This window comes from Balaenoptera ricei, chromosome 9, assembly GCF_028023285.1.
Source record: "Balaenoptera ricei isolate mBalRic1 chromosome 9, mBalRic1.hap2, whole genome shotgun sequence".
Classification (NCBI taxonomy): Eukaryota; Metazoa; Chordata; class Mammalia; order Artiodactyla; family Balaenopteridae; genus Balaenoptera; species Balaenoptera ricei.
The window spans coordinates 240,917-249,227 of NC_082647.1; positions in this window are offsets into that span (position 1 = coordinate 240,917).

Below are 8,311 nucleotides of genomic sequence, written 5' to 3' on the forward strand. Positions count from 1 at the left end.
ATTTCCAATGAAGGGCAACGTCCAAAGGATTCTTAGACGTTGACCTGCTAGCTTTCCTCTCTGCTTGGAAGTAGAAAACCTTAACTCAGGAACAGAATTCCTAGAGATTGGCCCTATTAGATCTTTCCAGGGAATAAAGATCCGGGGGACTCTTAGCCAGTTCCTTATAAACCTGTCAAAGTCACAGCACACACAGCACTGCTTGTCTGTGCTCAGTGGTGAGTAGATGAGGCACCTGAAGACAAGTGGCCCAGGGGCCCCAGGGCCGCGGGATGTGGTCCCAGCGCACCTGTGATAGGGGCTGTACCTGAGATAAAAGGACAACCTCCCCTCAGGGAAGCCAAGGCCGAGGGAGAGGCCAGCTGGGCCCCTGCACCAGGCATCTGGGGATTTGTGTAAATTACCCGTCCTTCCTCAAGGCAGGCAGCAAACAAGCTGCAGAGAAGGCACGGGAGCCTCCAGGCTTCGCTTAGGAATAATGACCACAGACGCCTTAGCTTAAGAAAGAAAAAAATAGGTCTTGGAGAAGTTCAAGCTGTCATTAAAATTTTCCCTAATGACAGGATAGGTCACAGGAAGGCACCAGCGGGCTGGAGGGGTGGCTGTGACCATCAACTGACCCACCGCCTGGCCGCCAGGTTGGCGGCCTGCGCCTGATTAGGCCAAGACTGTATAGGCCTTGGGTTTATTTTCCTGGGACTACATTTGAAAATATATATTTCTACGAGAAAAAACCAAAAACCCAATTTAAAATAAAGTGACTCACTTCCTCAAGTGGTCACTTTGGTTCCAGCTACCTGCCTTAGCACAAGATACTTATTGCCATAATACAAGTGCGGAGTGAGAAATTTCAGAGTTCTTCCTCAGAAAACTGTTTTGGTTTTGTTTTGATGGGATCTTTTCATTAAGATGGCTCTGTTCTCAAACGGCACACGGATCTAGTTTGGCGCCAAGGTCAAACGGAGCAAATGTTGCCCAGCCACGCAGTGTGACCACGTTTCCCCTCCAGCAGCCCAGCCGCCCCGCCGCTAAGAACGCGTCCGGCGAGGAGCGCCGCCGGGGCTGCAGATCCTGGGGTGGCATCGCGCTGGCTGGGGTCTGTGACCCAGGCCCACCCAGTGTCCCCCGCTCGTCCCGTGGCTCTGCTCCGGCCCCTCGCCGGGAAAGGTGCAGCTCAAGCCAGGCCCGCACCTCAGGAGGAGCAAGTCTGAGCTCACGCGTGAGGGGACTGAAGCCACTCCCAAGAGGCCCAGACGTCCACGGGCTGCTCACCAGCCACACCCGTCCCGCCAGCACCTCAGGAGCTAGTGGCGCTTCACCTGACAGGGGTTCTTGAGGGCCCTTTTCAGGAAAAATACCAAAGTTCATTTTAAAACCAAAAAAGAAAAACATATGCTAGTACTTCACATTATGGATAAATATGAACCTCAGATGGATTAAAAAGTTAATAACGTATTAAAAATCAAAACCAAAAAATATTACAAGAATATATGGGTGAATTTTTTTTATCATTAGTTGAGAAAGCTCTTCCTAAACTCAAAGAAACATGCTCCATTTTACCACATAAACATTTTAAATTTCTGCACATCAAAAAAAAAGAAAGCCATAAACTAAATTAAAAGGCAAACAATAATATTGGAAAATATTTGCAAGAACTATGAAAAGGAGTTAGTATTCCTAAGGTTCAATCAGTAAGAAATCTGCCAAGACTCCAAGAGATAAATAGGCAATTTACATAAAAAGCCAATCCACAAAGTATGAATGAAAATGACTAATAAATATATGGAAATTGTTCACCCTCACAAGTAAGCAAAGCGATGCATTTTTATTTTTATTTCCCAATACTTATAATAACTTGTAAAATAAATAAGCAATATTCAACTCTGTGAGGCAGGACCTAGAATGTGACTGACAGGATTAAATTGGTCCCAGAGTTCAAGAAAACAATTTGGTAATAACTTTAAAAATGTTCATGAGGGCTTCCCTGGTGGCGCAGTGGTTGAGAATCTGCCTGCCAATGCAGGGGACACGGGTTCGAGCCCTGGTCTGGGAAGGTCCCACATGCCGCGGAGCAACTAGGCCCGTGAGCCACAACTACTGAGCCTGTGCGTCTGGAGCCTGTGCTCCACAACAAGAGAGGCCGCGACAGTGAGAGGCCCGCGCACCGCAATGAAGAGTGGCCCCCGCTCGCCGCAACTAGAGAAAGCCCTTGCACGGAAACGAAGACCCAACACAGCCATAAATAAATAAATAAATAAATAAATAAATAAATAAATAAATAAAAAATAAATGCTACCTATGCAATGCCTAAACTTATAAAAAAAAAAAAAAATGTTCATGAATTCTGACCAGATAGTTTCACTTCTTAAGAATCTATCCTAAGCAAAAAGACAAAAAGAAGAAAAGGTTTTAAGCAGATATGTATGCACAAGGGTGCACACAGGGCGAGAGCTGGGAACAGCAGACAGTGACCAGATCAGAGTGCACCTGTTCACTGGGATATGATTTGACCACAGGATGCTGATGATGCAACGATAAAAGATCATGCTCGGGAGGTGAGATGAAAACAGAAAACACTTAAATTGTGTGTAGAATCCCTATTTCATACAATATGCATTAAAAATATTGGTAATTCAGATTTCCATCAAGCGGATTTGGTGATAATTCAGATTGAAAGTATATGGGAGGTATGTCTGAGAGCAGTAATTGAACTTCAAATTACTCTTCTAAATTATAACTTGACTTTTTTTTTGTAATTAAAACAATTTCTATAAACACTGAAACAAATTACATAGAAAGGCTAAAAATCAATCTACCCTCAAATTTCTCTGCAAAACTAGATGCCAGATTTATATCCAGCTAAATTCTTTTCATGTATAAAGGCAAGAAAAGATGTAAATATTCAGAAAACATAAAACTCAGACATCACCCAGGGACTCTATTTTTTTAATGAAGATACATGCCAACAGTTTGACAAATGGAGAAAATGAAAATTTTCAAGAATGAGAAAGTGATGGTATTAAAAAAACCTGTCAGGGGACTTCCCTGGTGGCACAGTGGTTAAGAATCTGCCTGCCAAGGCAGGGGACATGGGTTCAAGCCCTGATCCAGGAAGATCTCACATGCCACGGAGCAACTAAGCCCGTGCACCACAACTACTGAGCCTGCACGCTAGAGCCCGAGAGCCACAACTACTGAGCCCGCATGCTGCAACTACTGAAGCCCACGCACCTAGAGCCCATGCTCTGCAACAAGAGAAGCCACCACAATGAGAAGCCCATGCACTGCAACGAAGAGTAGCCCCGCTCACCGCAACTAAAGCCCACGCGTAGCAACGAAGACCCAACGCAGCCAAAAATAAATAAATAATTAACTTTAAAAAAAAAGAAAAGCTGTCAGCATCAAGTCAGTCGAAATAGAGATGATCTAAATAATTAAACTGCTTTTTAAATTAAATGAAAATGTAAAAAAATCTCAATATTGAATTACATGAATAAGATTATATAAAATAATGATAATAGTCCTTTTAAAACAGTAGGTATTTCCACAAATCCTGAGCGGTGGGCATAAGCAGGGCACGTGTGTGAAGAGGAAAGTGCTCTAAAGACGCATCTTCAACAGCAGGGGATTCAAGAGAGATCACATCACCACTGACTCTACTACTTACAGGGTATAGGCTAAAGAATGCCTTTAAAAACTAAAAACAATCACTCGTTAGCACTGAATATAGTACATATTGCTTCTAAAACATAGAGAAAAGTAAAGAAAATATATTGGGTCGGCCAAAAAGCTTGTTCAGTTTCAAGTAAAACTAAAAGACACGTTTTTCATTTTCACGAAAAACGTGTTCACTAACCGAACGAACTTTGTGGCCAGCCCAACCGTTCCCATACGAAAAGAAAGAAGCAGCACGCAACCCTAAACTAAAATGAGGAAACAGTATTTACATTAGATATCATTATAAATCACTCATAGGTTAATTCTCTGTAGAAGGACAAATCCCAAATCGTGTCTAAAACAAAAATCCAACTACGTGCTATTTTTAAAGGTCACACCTAAAATAAATGACACTTGAAACATTACTATATTTATTTATCTATTGGCAAAGTATCCGGGCAAATACAGTGCCGAGTAACTCAGGGTGGCGGCGGAGTTGGTTATTGGTCAAGTTTCTCTCTGACAGTAATTTACCAGGCGCCACCCCCCGCCCGCCCATGTGCTTCTGGGAGGACGCGGAGAAAGTTCCCGTGTCCACGAACTTCACCGTTTGACGCCCCGCGCCCCGGCAGCTCCGGTCTCCCCTGGGGGCCTTGTCGGAGTCGGCGCTCTGAACGGATGCCCCGCATCTAAAATCTGCCGGGCGACCATGTAGGGAGGAGTCGGGGGAGTGGAGGGAAAGCGCCCCTGGAATGCAGGCTCCCTGAAAACAGCCCCCAAAACGCGCCCCGCGGAGTGTGTGACTTCCCAGCGGGGGCGCCGCCTTGAAGGAAGAGCAGCGGCGGGTCTGGGGCACCTGCGAGGTAGGGCTCTGCTGGGGCTGGGAGAGCTCTAGGGGCACAGTGCGGGCAGGTGACCCCGAGGCTGGGGCCCCCAGGGGCTGTAGAGGAGTGGCCGTGTGAGACGCCAGCTGTCTCTCCCAGACGGTATCTGTCCTTCAGTGAGGGTGACTTGAGTAAACCATAGTTTCCGGAAGTTCCCAAAACACAGTAATGTGCGGTTTCTCCTTCCCAGGCAAGCATTTCTTGGACGGTGAGGTCCAGCAGGGCGGCTGGACCGGTGGGCCTTCTCCCGCTGCGGGAAGGGGTTTGAATCCAGGCTCTGATCGCGCTTGTTTTAGTCTGGGTTCCCCTCACGCCAGGAAAGGGCTTGCATGCAGGACGTTGATCTGGAGCTGCCGTCTGGACGCCGGCGGAGGCGCCAGGCAGCCCGAAGAGGGAAGCAACATCCAGCAGCCCCGTCCACCCGGGGTGCACCCGCGACCCCCGCCGCGCCCGACAGCGCCGCCGGCCCGGTCCCCGGGCGGTGCTGCTCACCTGGTCTCCTGTCACGCTTATCAGGCAGCCTGCGGGTCGCCCGGAGCTTGACTGAGAGAAGCCAGTCGTGACGGGGTGAAAATGACCTGCGTAGGGGTGTGTGGCCTCCCCCCAGCCAGGCCCCCCCCACCAGCCCCCAACCCAGCCCAGGGAGGGTCTCGTCCCTTCCCTCTTCCCCTCCTGCAGGTCCAACACCTGCCTCGGTGAAGTCCAAGGACAGGGTAAGAGAAACAAAGCGAACCCACGGAACAGGAATCCGCGGGGGAGGGGCACGTGGCGGGAGCACAGGCGGGGCCGGGGGCTCTGGGGGCTCTGGGGACTCGGGGTGTCAGCGCAGCACAGAAAGCACAGGGACGTGGCTGAGGGCTCAGGACTGGGACGGAATTTGTCCCGTGAGAACAAGACCTGTACCACGGTTCTGCGTGCCGGACGGGACGGACCAGACACTCCCCCTGCCCCCCTCCCCCCGGCCTGCTCCCCGATAGGCAGCCTCACGCGCAGGACGGGACGGACCAGACACGCCCCCTGCCCCCACCCCCACCCCGCCTGCTCCCCGATACAGCAGCCTCACCCGAAGGCCGGCGCAGGCGTTCAGACCACGTGGGCTTTTCTGCAAACGCCGGGTAGTAACCACCGGATGCTTTGGAAGAACCACAGACGGCACGGGGCGGGAGTCGAGGCCTGTTTACAAAAGCAGGTGGCGCGGAGTGGCTCTCGGGCCGAGGTTCCAGACCCAGAAGGGGACGGCTCCCTTTCTCACCATAAAGTCACGGGGGCCCTCACCGCAGTGACCCGGGAGCCCCGCTCTCTCCCCCTGGGGCTTAGATGGACACTCCGTGTTGCAGCCCAGGGGAGAGGGCGGTGGGCGGCCCCTCCTGACGGCCCACGGACACGCCATCCATCCCGATGTGGTCCCAGCCGCACACACAAATACTCAAGCTGCGCTGCAGGACCCACGGCCCGAGCGGGGCCCCCAGAGGGACAGGACCCTGGGGCTGGGCTGTCCCAGGCACCGGGCAGTGTGGACACACTCGGCGTGAGGAGGGCTGGGTCCTGAGCCTCACGGGGCATCTCCTGCGGTGAGCGCCCCTCCTCACCTCCCGCAGGGCGGGCTCTCCCGGTTCCTGGGAGGCTAAGCCCAGCCTAGGGCCCTGGAGAGCATGCAGTCTACCCGGGGCAGCAGGGCCTGGAGGAGTGCGGTCCCGAGCTCGGGCTGATCTGGGGCAGCGCCTGACCTACGTATTCGTCCGACATATGAGGATGCGGCCAATTTCTCACGGAGGGCAAAGGCTGGGAAACATTTCTGAGTGGACACGTAATTAATTGGTGCTTTCTTTCTCCATTTAAGCATCTAGCAGTCATTCACCTTTGTTTAAAAAAATACAAATTCCAGCTTCTCAGACGTCTGCACTAGAGCACGAGGGAGGACCGTCTCGGTTCTGGTGACTCTTCACCGAAAAGCAGAGAACAGAGTGAGAACAGAAGCGAGCGTCCCAGGAGTCTGATGGCCCTGACGAGAGGCACGTCTTCTGATGTTCACCCAAGATATGGGTTCCCTGGAGCAGGAACTTTGTCTTTTCTGGGCATTTATAAGCGTGCCTGACACACAGTAGACACTCCATTCGCATTTGTTGAATGAATTATACATTTAAAGATTTGAAGCACAGAGAAAAAGTGACATTTGAAGATCTGAGTAGAAAAACATTTTCCAAGTTTTGAGGAAAACAAAATGTTTGAGTCCTGAGGAGCAGGGAGATAATTTTTCTGAAGTCTCTTTGTTCTTTACTGAGCATTTGGACTCCACTTCCCCTGCCTTCTTACCCACCCTTGGCCCAAACTCAGAAAGGACTGGCCATTCGGACTCTTGTGACCCAGGTGAGCTCCCGTTCGGTGAGGGGCAAGAGGCAGGGCTTTCTCTGCTAGTTGGGACAGTGGGGGCCCCTGATCCCATCCGGGCGCCTCCAGGGCTGGACCCAGAGGGGCTGCAGGGGGCTTCCTCCGGGGGCCAGCCCACGATCAGTCTGCTCCTGCCGAGCCCTCTTTGCTGGACTTGGGGTTCTCCCGCAGTGTGCACGGCCCGTGCCTGGTGGGACCTTCTGCTGTGGGAAGATGAGGGTCCACTCGCCATCCTCCCTCCTGTGGTTCTGGCCTCCAGGACACAGCAGCGGACACTTGGCCCAAACCTGGCAGCTCAGCCACTGCACGGGACAGGCCTCCAGACAGGCTTCTCCCCATGGGGCTGCTCAGCAGGAGGCCAGGCCCCTCGCCCACCTACTCTCATTTACTTGGGCTGGGGTCCAGCCGAGGCCTCAGAATGTTTAAAAGCTCTCCAGGTAATTCAGCGTGGCCCAGGAGGGGCACCACGGTTGGAAGGGGGTCTGCACGCTGGCCACTTAGACTTGCCTGGAGAAGCTTCATCCCCCACCCCTGACCTCCAGCACAAGGACCCGCACCCAAGAGGGCGTCTCCATGCCGACGGAGGCACGCGTCCTGGGAGAGGGGCTGAATTACTCTGCTCCTGGCCTGGGGGCTGGGGGTCTGCTCGATCCCCCCATCCCCTGTCACTTCCTTCCAACCCATTCTCTTCACGTCTGAGGAAAGCGTGGCCCTAGAAGTAACTAATTTCTATTCTGTTCAAATATTGTTTGAGCACTTTCCTAGGATTTTGTGATGTTGATTTCCTGATTAGCAAGACCCATCCTAAGGATGGTAAATCATGTTTTGATCGTGCAGATTTAATCATAAAACGCAGCTCCCTCATCACAGGTCCAGGTTCTCTGGGTCCACAGGGGCCACGTTTCACACACGTGGTGGTGATGTCTGGCTTCTGCAGAGCTGCAGCTGCTTCTGAAGCACTTCTGTGTAGATAATCTTGCCTGATGGCTGGGTCGATCACAGCTTAGCAAGTGAGAGGCCCAGGTCACACGAGGGAGAAGCCCCCGGCCCCAAGCTGGTTTCCATATTTCCAGGAAGGTGGTTGTTCCCCTTTGCAGACGTATCACCGTGGAGGTACGGCTGAATCAAGGCAAAACAGACAAGAGATGCACAAATCCTCCAGTCACAGCCGCAGAACACAAATCAACAAATAAATACAGTCCCTCCAGTCTACCAGTCTGCTGTGCTCAGAGGTTTTCACAGGTGTTGACTCTCTAGGGGGATGATTTCAAGTGCCAGCCGCCACCTCTCCTGGACCTCTCTTCACGTGAGATAAGTAAACCCCTCCTTTTCCAAACTATGGAAAGTGGTTCTGTTACTTACAGCCAAGGAGAGTCTGGGAC